At 37.1% G+C, this 18,965-nt stretch overlaps 1 non-coding gene across 1 annotated transcript; it reads left to right on the top strand.

Annotated features, from left to right (window-relative positions):
• The first annotated feature begins 2,024 nt into the window (after positions 1 to 2,024).
• On the top strand, positions 2,025 to 2,215 carry LOC143645398 (U2 spliceosomal RNA). Its single transcript, XR_013157108.1, has one exon. It is a non-coding gene; the product is annotated as a U2 spliceosomal RNA (small nuclear RNA).
• Positions 2,216 to 18,965: the final 16,750 nt, after the last annotated feature.

The following is an 18,965-nucleotide window of genomic DNA, read 5'->3' on the forward strand; positions in this document are numbered from 1 at the left end:
GTTGCACAGCTCTGCCCCATCCCCTTGAGCTCTGCGCACGTGTACATCAGCATATGGCATGCCAAGATACATGCATGCATATGTGCATGTACCCCTGCCACACATCCCAGCTCTGGGCAAGCACTGTCCTGCACATCTGGCCACAGTCACCCCCAGCCCACACAGATGCTGTCCTGAACTCTGTACACACACCCACTAGGGCCCTATACCTTAGGTCCACGCACAACAGGGCCCTGCCGTCCAGATGCGAGCACATAAACAGCCACATCCTCCTTGCCAGACACTCATGCATCCATCCACTGACCTCTTGACCCTTGCACCCCAAGCCCCTGCCCCACACACATGCACAACTTTGCCCCACCCTCTGGCATGAGCATCCTATGCACCTGCACCAGGACCCTGGCCACCCAAGATCACCCACCCCTGACCCACATACTGCAATACCTGTGACCTATGCTTCATCTCTGTGCTGGGACACACCCGCGCCCTGCCCTCCTTATACCCTGACCTCTGTGTCACCTATTTAACATCCTGATACCCATGGCCCCCATGCTCCACTCACCCACCCACATCCTGCCAGTGCACCAGCTCCCGAGCATCCACACAGACCTACCAGTCTGCCTCCTACCAAACCCTACCTCTGTCCCCCATGCCACGCCCTGCTCCTGCACCACAAGGCTTTTCTGAGCTGCATGAAAGAAAACTTTCCCCCACAGCCCCTGCACCACACCTCCACAACCCCACACCCCACACCAGTGTACATACATACAGGCACCAGTGTAATGTCCCAACCCATGTCCATACCTGCACTGCAAGCCATCATCACACTGTTGTGCCCTGCCTCACGGCCCACATCCTGTTCCACATCCATCCCACAAATACAAAGCTTTAGACTACTGAAGGAAATCAACTTCCAAAGTAACCCTGTGGAGATATGTACATGCTTCAAAGATAACAGAAGATCACTAAGCATTTCAAGATGCAGATAGGTATAGCCCTTATGATTACATTAACACTGGAGGAGATGCAGACTTTGAAACAACTAATCAAAGATGTTCATATAACTCTACTAATTAAAGTCATTGAGATGGCTAATGACCTAAAGGAGATCAAGAACATGCTAGAAGAAAATAAAGAGGAATTTGAAAGAATAAATAGAAAAGTGGCAGCTATCACAGAGATTAAAGATACTGTAGACCAAATCAAAAAATGAGAGACACACAACAGCAGATTTTAAAAGGCAGAAGAAAGAATTAGTGAACTAGAGGACACGACAACTGATTTCAAATACATGAAAGAACAAATGGCAAAAAAAAAAGGAAAAATTTGAATTGGAAATGGGAATTTTCCATTTGGGAAATGATGGACAAAACAAAGTGCACAAATGTAAGAATCATCAGTGTCCCAGAAGGAGAAGAGAAGAGTAAAGGGCTAGGAAGATTAATTGAGGAGATAATGGGGGGAAACTTCCCAACCCTTATAAAGGACATAAATATGCAAATCAAAGAAGCCCAACAAACTGCAAATATAATAAATCCAAATAGGCCTTCCCCAAGACACATACTAATTAGTCTGTTGGATGTTGAAGAGAACCAGAAAATCCTGAAAGTGATAAGAGAAAAACAATCTGCTGCATACAAGGAAACTAAATAATACTGAGTTCAGAATACCCAATTGGCACTATGGAGGCGAGAAGGGAGTGGTATGATATATTTTAGATCCTGAAAGAGAGAGATTTCCAGCCAAGAATTCTGTGCTGCACCAAATTGTCCTTCATAACTGAAGGAGCGATTAAAGTTTTCACAGACAAGTCCTAAAAGAATTTTTCAAGAAGAGTCTTACCCTACAAGAAATAATAAAAGGAGTTCTACCAGCTGACGAAAGAATGACAGGAAAGGGAGGTCTGAAGAAGGGCACAGAATTGCAGAGTACCAGTAAGGGTAACTTAAAGGATAAAAAAAGAAAGAGGGAAAAGAATATATAGATCTGACAAATAAAATCCAAAGGATACGATGGTGGATTCAATCACTTCTCGGCCTTTTGGCTAAGATCAAGTGTAGTATCCGTTCTTATCAGTTTAATATCTGATACATCCTCTATCTGAAGACAAAATATTAAATGGATTTTTGGAGCAGGGAGATGGAATAGGAGCTTGCTCCGTCCACTCCACGCATTGACCTGGTATTGCAGTATCTCCAGGAACGGTGCATCCCTTGTGGGGGAAACATGCATTGGTTCAAAATGTAAGCTTTAAAGTTGGTGTTGTCAGTCATGTCTTTGTTTTCTCGCTCCTGATCTGTTTTTCTATTCCCAGCTGTTCTATTGAGGGCTTCAGGTTCTTCTGTCCTGTGTATATGCTTGGCTTTCACTCTTTGTGCCTGGTAGCCCCTGGCCGTTACAGCTGGGTCTCTAAGCTACTAACTGAACTACTGGTTTCATTACTTGTTACCCCTGTTGCTAACTGAAATCACTGTTTCTGTTAAAAAAAAATTTTTTTAAAGATGGTGGATTCAAGAAATGCCTTTACAGTAATAGCTTTGAATGTTAATGGACTAAATTTACCAATTAAAAGATAGAGATTTGCAGAATGGATTAAGAAAAAGAATCCAGCTATATGCTCTTTACAAGAGACTCATTTTAGACACAAGATACAATTAGATTGAAAATGAAAAGATGGAAAAAGATGTTCCATACACTCTGTAACCCAAAAAAGCAGGAGAGGCTATACTAATATCAGATGAAATAGACTTTAAATGTAAAGACATCATAAGAGACAAAGAAGGACACTATATATTAATAAAAGGGACAATTCACCAAGAAGAAATAACAATAAAAAATGTTTATGCTCCCAATGAAGGAGCACTAAAGTACATGAGACAAACATTGGCAAAAATGAAGGGAGTGATGATGTTTCAACAATAATAGTAGGAGACTTCAAGACACCACTTTTCCTCTATAGATGGAACAATGAGACAGAGGATCAGCAAGGAAATAGAGAACGTAAATAATTTTATAGATGAATTAGACCTAACAGACATTTACAGGTCGTTGCACCTCAGAACACCAGTACATACATTCTTCTCTAGTGCTCATGGAACATTCTCCAGGATAGATCATATGCTGGGGCACAAAACAGGTCTTTATAAATTAAAAAAGATTGATTATTCAAAGCACCTTCTCTGATCACAATGAAATGAAGTTAGAAATCAATAACCACCAAAAAACGACAACTTCACAAATATATGGAGATTAAATAGCACACATTCAAACAATCAGTAAGTCAAAGAAGAAATTGCTAGAGAAATCAGTAGCTATCAGGAGATGAATTAAAATGAGAATACAACATATCAGAACTTATGGGATGTGGCATAGGGTGTGCTGAGAGGGAAATTTATTGCCCTAGATGCCTATATTAAAAAACAAGAAAGAGCAAAAATCGAGGACTTAACAGCACAGCTGGAGAAACTGAGAAAGAACAGCAGACTAATCCCAAAGCAAAAAGAATGACAGAAATAACAAAGATTAAAGCATAGCTAAGTGAATGGGAGAACAAAAGAACAATAGAAAGGATAAATAAAACCAAAAGTTGGATCTTCTGAGAAAATAAAAAAAAAATCAATAACTAGCAAGGCTGACAAAGAAGAGAGTATGCAAATAAACAAAATCAGAAATGAGAGGCAGGTCATTACCACAGATCCTGAAGAAATTTTTAAAAATCATAAGAGGATACTATGAACAACTATATACCAACGAACTAGTCAACTTATATGAAATGGACAAATTCCTGGAAACATATGAACGAGCTACACTGACTCAAGAAGAAACAGAAGCTCTCAACAAACCAATCACAAATGAAGAGATTCAATCAGTCATCAAAAATCTTCCTACAAGGAAAAGCCCAGGACCAGATGGCTTCACAGGAGAATTGTATCAAACATTCCTAAAAGAACTGACACCAAGCCTGCTCAAACTTTTCCAGAAATTTGAGGAAAAAGGAACTCTACCTAATTCATTTTATGAAGCTAACACGGCTTTAATACCAAACCAGGTAAATATACTTTAAGAAAGGAAAACTACAGGCAAATATCCCTATGAACATAGATGCAAAAATTCTCAACTAAATAATAGCAAACTGAATCCAGCAACACATTAATAGAATTATACACCATGACAAAGTGGGGTTTATGCCAGAATGTAAGGGTGGTTCAACACAAGAAAATCAATTAATGTAATACAGCACATTAACAAATCAAAAGGGAAAAATCACATGATCATCTCGATTGATGCTGAAAAAGCATTCAAAATTCAAAATCCTTTTCTGATAAAAACACTTCAACCGGTAAAAATCAAAGATAATTTCCTCAATATGATAAAAGCATAGCCATCATTATACTCAATGGAGAGAGACTGAAAGCCTTCCCCCTAAGATCAGGAACGAGACAAGATGCTGTCTGTCACCACTATTATTCAGCATTTTACTAGAAGTTCTAGATAGAGCAATCAGGCAGGAAAGAGAAATAAAAGGCGTCCATATTGGAAAAGAAGAAGTAAAACTTTATTTGCAGACGACATGATTCTGTACTTGGGAAAATCTTGAGAAATCTACAGAAAGTTACTTGAGTTAAATTCAGCAAGGTGGCAGGATATAAACTCAATGTGCAAAAATCAGTAATGTTTCTATACATAAGCAATGGTCTAACTGAGGAGTCAATTAAGGAAGAAATTCCATTCAAAAGAGCAACTAAAAGAATCGAATATCTAGGAATGAACTTAACTAGGGACATAAAGGACTTGTACATAGAAACCTACATAATATTGCTAAAAGAAATCAAAGATCTAAATAAATAAAGAGAGATTCCCTGCTTATGGATAACAAGCTTAAATATAGTTAAGATATCAGTTCTACTCAATTGATCTACAGATTCAACACAGTACCAGTCAAAATTCCAACAACCTACTTTGAAGAGTTGGAAAAGCTAGTTACCAAATTCATCTGGAAGGGAAAGAGAACCAGAATACCTAAAAAATTCCTGGACCTTGCACCTCTAAACAAAAATGAAAATCCTAAAAAAAGAAGAACGAAGTGGGAAGATGAACACTTCCTGATTTTAAAACTTATTATAAAGCCACAATGGTTAAAACAGCATGGTGCTGTTGTAAAGATAGAAGTACTGACCAAGGAATCGAATTGAGAGCACAGAAATATACCAACAAATCTATGGCCAGCTGATCCTCAATAAGCTCCCCATATCTTCTGAACTGGAATAAATAGTCTTTCCAATAAATGGGCATGGGAGAACTGGGTGTCAATAGCCAAAAGAATGAAAGAGGACCCTTAACTTACACCCTATACAAAAATTAACTCAAGGTGGAACAAATACCTAAGAACCAGTACCATAAAGCTCCTAGAAAAAAAAAATGTAGGGAGACATCTTCAAGACCCACAATTGGAAGTAGCTTCCTAAACTATATACTCAAAGCACAATCAACAAAAGAAAAAATAGATAAAGGGGACCGCCTCAAAATCAAATGCTTTTGTGACTCTAAAGACTTTTTCAAAAAGGTGTAGAGGCAGCCAACTCAATGGCAGAAAATATTTGGAAATCACACATTGGATAAAGGTTTGATATCCTGTATACATAAAGAAATCATATAATGCAACAACAAAAGAACAAACAACCCTATTATAAAATGCATTAAAGATATGAATAGGCATTTTTCTGAAGGGCAAATGCAGTTGGCTAAAAAGCACACGAAGACATGCTCATTCTCATTAACTATAAGGGAAATGCAGATCAAGACTACAATGAGATACCACCTCACACCTTTTATAAGAACAGCTGCTTTTAAACAAACAGGAAACTACAAATGTTGGCAAACATGTGGAGAAACTGAGACACTTATGCACTGCTGGTGGGCATGTATAATAGTACAGCCTCTATGGAAGACAGTTTGGCAGTTCCTTAGGAAACTACATCTTGAGTTGCCCTATGACCCAGCAATACCACTACTCAGTATATACCCAGAAGAGCTGAAAGCAGTGACACAAACAGACATTTGCACACCTATGTTCATAACAACACTATTCACAATTGCCAAAAGATGGAAGCAATCCAAGTGCTCATCAACAGACAAGTGGCTCAACAAAATCATATATACATATAATGGAATATTATGCAGCAGTAAGACAAAATGACGTCCTGAACCACATGACAAGATGGATGAGCCTTGAGTACATAATACTGAGTGAAATAAGCCAGACATGAAAGGACAGATATGGTATAATTCTACTTTTATTACCATCGTAAAGGTAAAATCAGAGACTTACAATACACAATATAGGAGATCTAGAGAAAGACGGAAGCTAGAAATGGGTGAACAGTTAACTAATGAGATTGAACTCAAATGTAAGGCAGTAGATAGGAATGAAGCAATTCACTGGTGGATCTATAAGTAAAATTACCATAGTGAAGGCGAACATGATTGAAAGAGGTTGTATAGACCCAGGTGTCCCACCAATTAACACTCCAAGTATAAATAAGTCCTTACATGAACTATTGCAAAGGTATGAATCTTGTGCAAAGAGTGTGTAAGTTCAGGGTATGGGGGAAAACTGCTACTGCATGCTATGGGCTATGGTTAGCAGGAAAACATCAACAGTACTACAGCAATACCAGGGGTAAGTAATAGGGGGAGGGACAAGAGTTAATGGGAGGTTTACATTTTTTATTTGGTAAGGGTGTGTTTATTGGTTATCTTTCTGTTGGGAACAATGAAATTATTTAAAATTGAGACTTGATAGGCTCTTGACTTTGGACATTGTACATGATGCTACTCCAAAACGCTGTAGGCTAAAGAAATATCAACAAAGTGATTCAGCAGTCATACTCATTTTTAAAATTCTATTTTCTGTTATAACTCCTCCTTCTCCTTTGATCCTTCTCCCAATCTATAGGGATCTTTGGGCAGTGCCCATTCTAACTTTTTCACGTTGATAAGGGAGCAGCTAGAAGGAAGAGTCTAAAATAGTGGAATGTTATCCTATAACAGACTCTGAAATCTGCTTTGTAACTACTTGTTAAAATGTGCTTTGAAAATTATGATTTTGGACAAACCGCTTACTCTACATGAGTTCAAGCATTATTTTCCTCACAGAGTTGATATAATGATTACATGAAATTGTGTGTATATGGTTTTTACTGTGCGCGTGTGTGTGTGTGTATGTATGTTCTGAATTACTTTAATCCCGACCTGATCAGCTTCATTCTTATCTCTAAATACCAGGTTATAGATATATAAAACATTCTCTCAAAATCTGGAAATTATTTTTACCACTCCAGACTAAATGTGTCTGCAATAAGAGCTTACAATCTAGGCCCCTATTTTCTCATAAACATTTTCTAAAGGAGACCATACAATAATTGTTCTTTTGTTTCTGACTTATTTTGCCTCACCAAATGTCCCACACGTTCATTCACATCATTGCATTCCTCATGACTTCATTCCTTTTTGTAGCAGCACAATATTCAATTATCTGTATCCACCATCGTTCACCGGTCTGTTTCTCAGTGCATCCTTCAGCCACCTGCATTCTTTAGGCATCATGTATAATGCCCAAAGTCCACAGTCCCTCAACAGTCATCAATTTTAGAAAATTTCATTATTCCCAAGAGAAGATAACCAATTGTGTGCGTTTAAAATTGTGAAATGCAACACAAAATTTTTAAAACTTTTAAGATCTTTTTGGTCTTTGTTGAGTTATTTATATATGGACCTATAGCAAATTGAATGCTCAGTAAAATTTGTACGTATTCAGTTGTGAAAGGCCACGCATACTTGCATAATCAATTTTCTAAGTCTCATTAGATGACTTTTCTTTGGTCATTTCCTAATGAATTTGTATACATACTTTAACCTATTTCAAAATCAAACAGTTGGAATAAAAAACAAGAGCTATTGAAATTTAAAGTTGGAATACAACTCCAATGCTAAAAGACCGGGCACTTAAGTTTTCCAGCCTCTCCTTGACATGGAGCTCAATATCACACAAAACAGCACATTCCATTTCTAAATCTTTCCAATTGGTAGTGTTTGCTGAGCTAAAATCTGCTTCCTTGGAGCCCTAATCCCTTGGGCTTAGAAGCCAAGTTCAGGACTGAATAAAAGGGACAATTAAGACTTCCATAAATTTGCCCCAACTGTAGGTTAGAGAAAAATTAATTTGTTTATTCAATAAATATTATTTGAGCTTCTATGTGTCAATAACTATTTTTTTATTTTTTAAGATTTTAAATTTCTGTTCTTTAATGCAGTGCATAATTACATTAAGTTTTTTCATGTAGCTGTGCAGTTATCACAACAGACTTTTTCTTTGTTGTGAAAAATAACATATATACAAAAAGACAATAAATTTCAAAGCACATCACAACAATTAGTTGTAGAATAAATTTCAGAGTTTGGTATGGGTTACCATTTACAATTTTAGATTTTTACTTCTAGCTGCTCTAAGATACTGGGGAGTAATCAAAATATCAGTATAATGATTCAGCAATCATACTCATTTGTTAAACCCTACCTTCTCTATAGAATTCCACCATCATTTTTGATCTTTCTCCCACTCTTTAGGAGTATTTGGACTATGCCCATTCTAACTTTTTCACGTTGGAAATGGCTGTTGATAATATGGGATAGAGGGATGGAACTAGTTGATGCTTTGGAGAGGCTAGTCCTTCTGCATTTAAGGATTTTTGTGGTTCAGGGACCCATCAAGATTGTAGGTTTCTGAAAAGTTACCCTAGTACATGGAACCTTTATAGAATCTTATATAACTCCCTCGATGTTCTTTAGGATTGGCAGGAATGGTTTTGGTTGGGGTTTGGCAAGCTATGATAGGTAACAAATTCTAACTGAAGCTTGCCTAAGAATGACCTCCAGAGAACCCTCTCAACTCTATTCAAATTCTCTCAGCCACTGATACATTATTTGTTACACTTCTTTTCCCCCTTTTGGTCATGATGGCATTGTTGATCCCATCAACAATGGGATCAACAATGTGACAGGGCCAGGCTCATCCCTGGGAGTCATCTCCCATGCCACCAGAGAGCCTTTCACTCCTGGATGTCAAGTCCCACATAGGAGGAAGGGCAATGATTTCACTAGGAGAGTTGGACTTAGAGAAAGAGATATGCCAAGAACTATTTTAAATGATAAATAAATAGTAATGAACAAAACAGAAATGACCTCTACCTTCATGGAATTTATAATCTAGTGGAGAAAATACACACTAAATAAGTAAACAAATATATTTCAAAATATGACATGTTGTGAGGCTAAATAAAGAACAGGGCACACATAGATAAGCTTGCTAGAGAAGGCATCTCTGAAAAGATGATATTTAACATTAGACCTGGAAGACAAAATGAGAAACCATTTTAAAACATTTGTAACATCAGCCAGTATTCATTTGACATTCAACTCTTAGAAACCACATTAATCTTGTGGAGCAAGTGTCAAAAACCCCAAACCCGGAGGCACTGTAGTTTCCAAGGTTCTCATGAATTATGCCTCTAATGACTTGAGGAACCAAATAGAATTGTAATGTTGACGTTATAGCATGGCATCAAAAATAAATAGAATACTAAATTAGGAGAAATCCCAGGTTCTGGTCCCAGCATCACCATTAATTAGCTGTGGGGCATTAGGCTACTAAAGATAACCTTTGTGGCCTCCAGTTAGTTCATCTGCAGGATTATCATTTTGAAGTAGATAAACTCTAAGGATCCTTCTAACTCTTAATCTTTTGTGAATTTGTCCTACACCATCACTAATAATAATTGACTTAGAGTCTAACTTTTAGATGATGCATAGTCCTTTATTTTAGTATAGATTATGTCTGAAAATGTGAAATCAAATCACTGAAGGTTGATTTAAGCGTTCTGTATGTGAGGTGAGGTGAGGTCCTTCTCAAGGATTCAGAATACACTGTTCCTTGCCCTTTTGATAAAGTCGTTAGTAATATATTTCCAAAAGTGTATTTTTATTTGATTATTCTTTTCCTTCACAATTCAACCCATAATGAGTATCTGGTTGAAGCCAAACATTTGCCACTTATAGCAAGCCTGATAACTGTGTTTGAATTAGCACTTATATTTTACCAATAATTGAGCAAAAACAAGCACTGGTCTCAGACAAGGATGAGGAAAATGCCAAACTGAAATGTTGCTTGCAGGTGGCATCAACAGGAAAAATCCTGAAATGTCTATTTGTCAGCTGATAAATGAATATCTAAATTCTCCATACAAAAGGCATTTTAAAGATTTCCATGTATAATGAATAAAAGTATGGATTTAATAGTGACTTTCTATATTACAGTAGTAGTCTTCTAGGGTTTAATTTGTACATTAAAAAGCAATTTGAGAATGAGTTAATTTTTTATTGGAGTAACCGGTTTCCAATGTGGAGAAAATCGGATTCTGTTTTCCCAAGATTTCCAAACATCACTCCAAAATACTAACCCCAGGCACCCAAATTAAGAGTGTGTTCTAAAACTTAGAGATGCTTTTTTCTATCATTAGCCCCCATTCTAATTTCAAATTATGAAACAGGTGGGCAAAAAAATAGTTATTCTCCACCCGGCTGTCCTGTTGCCTGTAATGTTTTTTGGTCTGATAAAAAGTAATTGTACAAGTGATCCATTCCAGATCTAGGCATAATTCCCCTACTTTCTGACCCAATTCTCGGACTGGCACAGAACTTCAAAGGAATTGCTTGACCTTTTTCCATCTCAGACAAAATCTGCCAGAAACCTCCTTCTGCAATGTTACACATTCATTTTCTCTATAAATTGAATCTAGATATTCATTCATAACTGAAGAGGCATTGAAGATGAAATTGGTGGGATGGATTAACTTTATCCATCTTTAAATCTCTTCCTTCAGGTAATTATAGATGAAAGATGCTTATGTGAATTGGATTGTTATATATTCATACGTTAATTTTAGTAAGTCATGAGGCAAGAATATAAAAATGCAGAGTTGAAAGACAGATTGGCCTGGATTGAATTGATAAACAATGTGTGGGTTTTTTGGCATCTTATCGATATTTGTATTCAGTCTGCAATCTGAAGTATGTATAATAAAACAGGTAGGAGGGCCTATGATTATAATTTCTTCCAGTTCATATTCTAAATTAAAAGCTATGAAAAGCATTAAGAAAAGAGCTGAAAGTTACCTTAATTACTGTGCAGCACTAAAATGATTCAGGTCTAGGACTTCCATGAAACAGCATATTATTAGGCCATGGTTAACACCCCTCCAGGAATCTAGACATTGTACAACTGCCAGGAATCCTAGATTGCCCCTCTGATCAGCAAAGACTTCAGTTAGCTCCTGTGCAGAGGTTGGCTTGGAGTCCAGTGAATATACAGGCATTATTAGCACATGGTGTAGGTAGATTCTAGAGGATCCTTAAGAGAGCCAGAAATTTTTTTTTTTTTTTTAACATGGGTAGATACCAGGAATTGAACCTGGGTCCTCTGGCATGGCAGGCAAGCATTCTTGCCTGCTGAGCCACCGTGGTCTGGGAGCCAGAAGTTTAAGTGGTTCTTAAGTATATGAATCAGGCTGCTGATAATTGAATTAACATATCTCCTGACTCTTCAGTAACTTCCTGCTATACCTGTACTGTTCTAAATTGTTATTAATAATATGACTATCATTTGGACATTGCTTTACACTTTACAGAATATTTTCACATATCTTACTTGATAACTTTATTAGATAATATGTAGCACTTTGTTCCTTTGTATCTAACTGTGTCTCAAATTCGTTCAGTTTAATGAAAGACTATTTGTTATGAGAATTGGTCATTAGGAGTTTCTAATATTGAGGGAGAGAGTAAAATTACAAAAAAAAAATTCACTGCCTTCAGCCTCTAGGGAATCTAAAAGCACAGCAGAACCTCTAATAACCAAAGAATCCTGAATCTTAAGTCCCAGAGTTTACTGGGCATGTTGCAAAACAAACACTGGCCTTTGATTTCACTGGTCTTCATAGGGAGAAGGGACTTAAGATGTGAAGGAAGATGATTGAGTTAAAATGCGTTTTAGTAAAGAGAAACTGAAAATAGAATATAAAGGTCCTAAACCCAGCAATGTACTTAAGCTCACCGTGCCTCAATTTTTTTGCCTGCACAATGTTTGTATTTTCCCTACCTTACTCTTAGGATCATCCTAGAATATACATAGAAAGATAGGGGAAAGAACTTTGATATCCTCCCTGAAGTGACTGACTCTTGACATTTCAAGGTGATCTCTGACTAGAAATTTGGTGGGTTCATCTAGCAAATGCCTTTTTGTGCTACAAATGCAAACCTAGGGGTATATTTTGAAGAACCTGGGCTGTGTGTTACATGACTTTCCTTGTACATGGCTCAACAAGAGTTTCTGCATTGGCATTTTCCTAGGATCATAGATTTAAAAATCGTCTTAGAGGTCTTATCCTCTTTCCCATCTATGATTCATTTAAAAAAAAAAAAGGAAAAAGAAAAAACTTTCTCTTTTCCTTAATTCCTAGTGACTTCCTTACTATCCTTTCAGTGAATAAGAACTCAAGCTACCTTAAAAGCTTTTTCCATCTTCGGAGAGCTCTAATTCTTAGAAAGTTCTACCTAATAGTAACTGAAACCTGCCTCTTCGTAACATGTAAGTACAATAAAGTAGAAACACAACAACACTTTTTTCTTTTCAGCCTTCTTTTCTCCACAATAGAATTTCTGTATATGCTCAGTTGAACAAACTGTCCTCCTGAAGTTCTGCACTCCTCTAGGTTTTCATCAGAGTATACTTAAAATGGGTCTTTCTATTGGGAGATGAATGCTTCTCTCCACTGTTCACTCAGCTGCTACCCACATGTCCTGTAATCCAATCTTGATATTAGAAGAGCTTTAAAGTCTCCTGTACCTCCTTCCTATCTGCCTTACAACCTGTAGTAGTTGTTACTCTTCCTATCTACCTAATGTTGCTAAAGAATCATCATTACATTTTCAAGACGTTCGCAATCTCTTCTCCCTTCTTTTGAGGATTGCAGAAATGGGCATGGGTCATATATGGACAGCAGGAAGTACAGTATTATTGTTGAAGAACAGTATATTCTTTCACTGAAGATTTCCACTATTATATATACTCACATTTCCTTTGTAGTACCCCCAAAAAGCAAAAACATTCCTGTATTAATTACAATGTGACTAGCCAATGATCTCTTAAATGTAATTTCCATCTCTCACATTCTGCATTTCAAGTTTTTGCATCAGGAAATCACTGGGTCTGATTCCTGCCAGAAAGAAATGTGCTGGCATCTGGTATTTAGAAGGCAAAGATCCTGATTTTAAGTCTGACACTCTGCTTACTAGCTGCGGAAACTTGAGCATGTAATCTTTTAAGTCTACATACCCATCTGTACAAGGGGGATAATGCTTCTCTTATAGAGTGTTCTGAGAAGAGGGTTTCCCAAATTGAAAAGCACTACATAAATGTATCCTAAGGGAAATCTTTTCAAAACCAAAACTTAACAATTAATTTAAACAATTTAAAAAATCTGTATGAACTAAGATATTGAATGAAATATTTTACAGCCATTAAAAGGTATAATATAAGAAATGTATTTTAAAAATTAAACAATCTTAAACTATAAGTTTAGTTAGAATTACATGGACTGTAAACCATGAATATGAACAAATGAAATCAGCTATTTCAGGACAGTGGAATTAAGTGTCTTTTTCCTTAAAAATCTTTTTGGTGTAGTTAGTGCAGTTCAATAAACTTTTACTGAGCACTCACTGTGTGAGGGCCAGTGCTAGACAATGTGAATACAGAGATAAATTGGACATGTTCCCTGGTCTAAAGGACTCCCTGTTTCTTACAGTCTTTGTCAAGTTTTGTGCCTGAGAATCACCAGGGGAGCTTATTAAAAATTCACATTGCCCTGTCCCAACCCAGAAAGTCTGATTCATTAGGTCCAGGATGGAGCAGCCCCAAATTTGTATTTTTTAACAGTCACTCTAGGTGATTCTGATGCAGATGATTTAATTTCACAGTGTGAAAACCTTCATTAGGGGTTTAATATTTTTACAGTAAAAAATAAATAATTATTACCCAAATCTCTTGCTCATTAAAAAAGATACAAAACTTCTTTAATTGTTATGCCATTTCTTGAGCTTGTCTAATGCTTCTTTGTCAAGGTTGGGAAAGCTGGGCTGCAGAGTGATATCACTATAGATATCCATGCAGCAGAGAATTTACCACACCTCTCAACTCTCATCTCCTTTCCTCACACCCTTTCTCTTCTATCACCTATCACCTCTTATGTTTTTTCCTCTCCATTCATGTATTTCCCCACTGATTTCTCCTCTGCCTACTAACATAACATTTAGATGCTTTCCTGCCTTTTCCCTATCCATCCCCCAACCAGGTATGCCAGTTTTGTTTGGGGGTGGAGAAAGCATATCTACTTTACTTAATACTAACTTGAGCCAGAAGGCTTTTGTATATGGTTGGTATTTCTCAGAAACTGGGCTGTTCATTGAGCTGTTTATTGATCCACAAACCACAAAAAAATTATATGTGGAAACTTTTTTGACTTTGTTTTATTGATTGATTTTTTTTTCAGTGGGTTAGCAGGCCTCAACAGAAAATTTAAAATGTTCCCTGCTCGGATTCTTAATGTGCTGATCAAGTTGGGGTGTACCCTGCACCCTGACTCAGAACTACTTGTCTCCACATGCTTGGAATGGGCTTGGGTGGCTTTCTCAGGATACACACCTGTAGTCTCTCACGTGAAGTGAGAGTGAAAACATTAACAGCTTTAATCACATTGTCTGAATGTGTAAGCCTTTATTGAAAGAGTAGTGACACTCCAAAATGCAGAATTCTACATTATCAAGTGTTAGTGTTGATATTACTTGCACCTCAAGAAATCAAAGGTTGGACAATGTCACCCAGATTCCCTTTTCATTATGCTCCTGCAGCATTTTATACTAATACAGATGATCTTTTGTTCTCATTTGTCTTTTCTGCCAAAATGTGAGCTCCGTGGGAGCAGAGATTGAGGGTGCATTGATCTTTGTATCTTCTGTCCTTCAGAGAGTATCTAGCACATAGTGGGTACTCATTAAATAACTGTTGAATGAATTAAGTATCATTGAGGCAACTAAAAGAAAAAAGGGAAATATTCCTTAAAAAGCAATTCCAAAACTGGCCTTTCCCCCTTTATGTGTCTGAAATATTCCATAAAATTTTTATCTGGGGCAGGTCATGGTGGCTCAACAGGCAGAGTTCTTACCTGCCATGCTGGAGACCCAGGTTCAATTCCCGGTGCTTGCCCATGACAAAAAAAAAAAAAAATTATCTAGCCCTTCCAGCATAAATCTAAGACTGGAACATAGGACAAGAAGTCAGCAATCAAAAGTAATTATGTGAATTCAGCTAGTAATCTGTCCTTATGATCTCTGTTACTATCTGGAGGACACTGACTAGTAGACTTCTTCTCAAGTATATGTCTATACTGTTTACTATCTCCCCCAACACCTAGCCACGTGCCTTGCACACAGAAGGTGCTCAGTAAGTATTTGTTGAATGAATGTATTCATTTGATTTGGTTTTTTTGTTTGTTTTTTTTTTTGCATGGGCAGGCACCGAGAATCGAACCTGGGTCTACGGCATGGCAGGCGTGACTTCTGCCTGCTAAGCCACCGTGGCCCACCCAAATGTATTCATTTGATAAAAGAAATTCAGAAGCAAATCCTGGATGAACTTAGTTGGAGTTGTACAGATTTTCAGTTAGTGGCTTTCGGTACCTTATTCTCTAAATCTAGACACATTTCTTGCCTCCAATTTGAAGTATAGCTGCTGCTTACTCAACAAATGTTAATGTCTACTCTGTGTATGTCTCAAAAACAAAACCTGTACATCTGCTATGGAAGATAGTTTGGCATTTCCTCAGAAAACTAAATATTGAGTTGCCCTATGACCTACCAATTCTGCTACTTGGTGTATGCCCAGAAGATATAAAAACAGGGACATGAACAGACATTTGCATACTGATGTTCTTAGTGGTATTATTCACAATTGCTAAAAGATGGAAGCAACCTAAGTTTCCATCAGCTGATGAAGTTATAAAATGTGGTAAGAAAGAATGAAGTGCTGAAGCATGTGACAACATGGATGAATGCTGAGGACATAATGCTGAGTGAGATAAGTCAGACACAAAAGGACAGATACCATATGATTTCACTAATATGAACTAACTAGGATATGTAAACTCATAATCATGAAATGTAGAATGTAGATTACCAAGATACAGATTGAAGCTAGAGAATGGGGAGCAGTTGCCTAATATGTATAAATTTTTTAATGAGGTTGAACTTAAATGTTTGAAAGTAAATAGAGGGCGGGCCGCGGTGGCTCAGCGGGCAAAGTGCTTGCCTGCTATGCCGGAGGACCTCGGTTCGATTCCCGGCCCCAGCCCATGTAACAAAAACGGAGAAACAGAATACAATAAAACAAGAAAATGTTTAAAAATGTTTCCCTTTCTTCCTTCCTTCCTTCCTTCCTTCTCTCTGTCTTTCCTTTAAAAAAAAAAAAAAAAAGAAAGTAAATAGAGGTGAGGGTAACTCATTATTGGGATTATAAGTAATAATGCTGAATTATAGGTGAATTTGTTTGAAACGGGTTCTTTAGAGTCGTGTGTCACTGAAAAGAAAGCTAGAGGTTAAAATATGGGAATGTATAACAGTGAACCTTGTGGTGCATGATGTTTATGATTAACACTACAAATATAAGTAAGTTCTTTCATGAACTAGTTCTAAGTATGACACTTGTACAAAGAATTAACAATAGAGTGTATATGAGGGAAAAGCACCTATTGCAAGGTACGAAATATAGTTAATAGTAATATCTTAATATTCTTTCATCAGCAGTAACAAGTGTACCACACCAATACTAGGTGTCAGTAATATGGGGGATAAAGGGTATGGGGTGTTTTGGGTTTTCTTTTTTTTTGTATCTATCTGTTTGGGGCAATGAAAATGGTCAGACATTGGATGTGATGATTGCAAAACCAGGTGATGACACTGAAACATTGATTGTATACTTTGGGTGAATTATATGATATGTAAATATATCTCAATAAAAATTTGCAAGTAAAAATAAAACAAAGCCTAAGCTCTTACAGTTTCAGTCCCTGCCTCAGTCAGTTGATAATATTCCTGTTTTCCTCCAAACATTTGAACATACCTCTATTATCACATTGCCCACATACTACTATCTGCCTACTTATCTCTATCTCCAGAAAGACCTTGAATTTCTCAAGACCCTGGTCTTTTTCAGATTAGCATCCCTGCGCTGAACTCAAGGTAGTATGTACTTAGAAAACCCCTACTGAGAATTGAGTAAAAACTACCAACTAACCATTCCTGAGTCACACATGTATTTGAAAAGAAATATTTGTTCTTTCTAAGTGCTTTCAAAATTTCAAACAACTGATACTGGTTTTGACCCTAATGGAACAAGATTGGTTTTCATGTCTCTAAGAAACACTTCTAAGTGTCTATTCATTTTTCTAACGCACCCCCCTACCCCAATCTTAGACAGTGGGTTTTTGGTAGTATATACTGAGCTTCCCTTACTGATTCGTTTTCTCCTTGAGAACATTGGAGAATCTGGGCTGGTTGATTAAGCCAGAAACATGTGAACTTAGGAACTTTTGAGCAGACAGACATGTCAAGAGAGGGAGAAAGCAGTGTACAGAGAGAAAGAAATGAAGGCAGATGTTCAAAGACTATATGTCCTGAGAGAGACAGGCAGACAGACAAACTGACTGCCTAGTTTTTGCCATGTTAAGTCCTTGGTTGCAGCTCTCCCTGAGGTCAAGTTATTTAACGTTCCCGTGGATTTCAAAGGATATATATCATTTTCTTATCAAGAAATTCCCCATTTGGCTGAAATGAATTTGAAATGGATACCTGAATTAAAAGAAACTAAGACCCTATCTGACTTATAGAAGGAATTCTAATTCTTTTTCTTTTTAGTGCCAATACTAGTCACCCCCATCTATAATCCCAGAATATATGTTAATCAGGAAATTATTTGGATGGGACTTCCTGATAAAATAAGATGCAATAGGAGAATAAATGATTTCTTTGCTTTTCATGTTTCTTGATACTTTAAATCACAAAAACAGAAACAAATGAACGGAGGCTTATTTACAGAGAGATTGGACACACATCAGACCTTTTGGGAACTACAATATTGGATTATAGAGGTTTTGAAGAATCAACGCATTTGGCAGCTTCCCAAGGCATCTATTTCTGGAGATGCTACTTTCCAAAACTGTATAAATGTTATTGTGGGCCTTTGTGCTTCAGACTAGCCAAAACAAACAGAAAACCTAAAGAAGTCTATATTCCTAGAGCAGCCCAGACTGTCTTATTGAGCTGACCATAAACAGTAACGGCCAAATCAAAGAACGATAAAGACTGCTCTTCAGAACCATTCCAAATGTGTACAGGGCTTTGTGTACCATGTTCATTCAACCCTGGCATACTGCACCCTGAGCTTATTGTTCATTTAAAATACTCATTTTTAAAACATGCATAGAAAATGGTGGGAGATTTTGGACTGCCAAAATTATCATTTGTCTGATTCAGAAAATTTCAAAGGAAAATCTTGGGGCCTTTTCCTAGAGTGTTATGAAAATATTAAATTACAATGATTGCTGCCATGTTTCTAACTACCCTAGCAAAAGAAAACAACAACAACAAAAACAAAATTAAGTTTCCAGATTTTTTCTGAGTTGACATTCCGGACCTTGGAGAAGCTTGCGTGTAATTTGGCTGCAACTACTTTCCTTCTTCAGTTAATCGTGTTAAGTGTGTGGCATAACTTCTAATCCCAGTGGAGCTGTCTTTTACGG

The sequence above is a fragment of the Tamandua tetradactyla genome, chromosome 8 (genome assembly GCF_023851605.1).
Source record: "Tamandua tetradactyla isolate mTamTet1 chromosome 8, mTamTet1.pri, whole genome shotgun sequence".
Taxonomy (NCBI): Eukaryota; Metazoa; Chordata; class Mammalia; order Pilosa; family Myrmecophagidae; genus Tamandua; species Tamandua tetradactyla.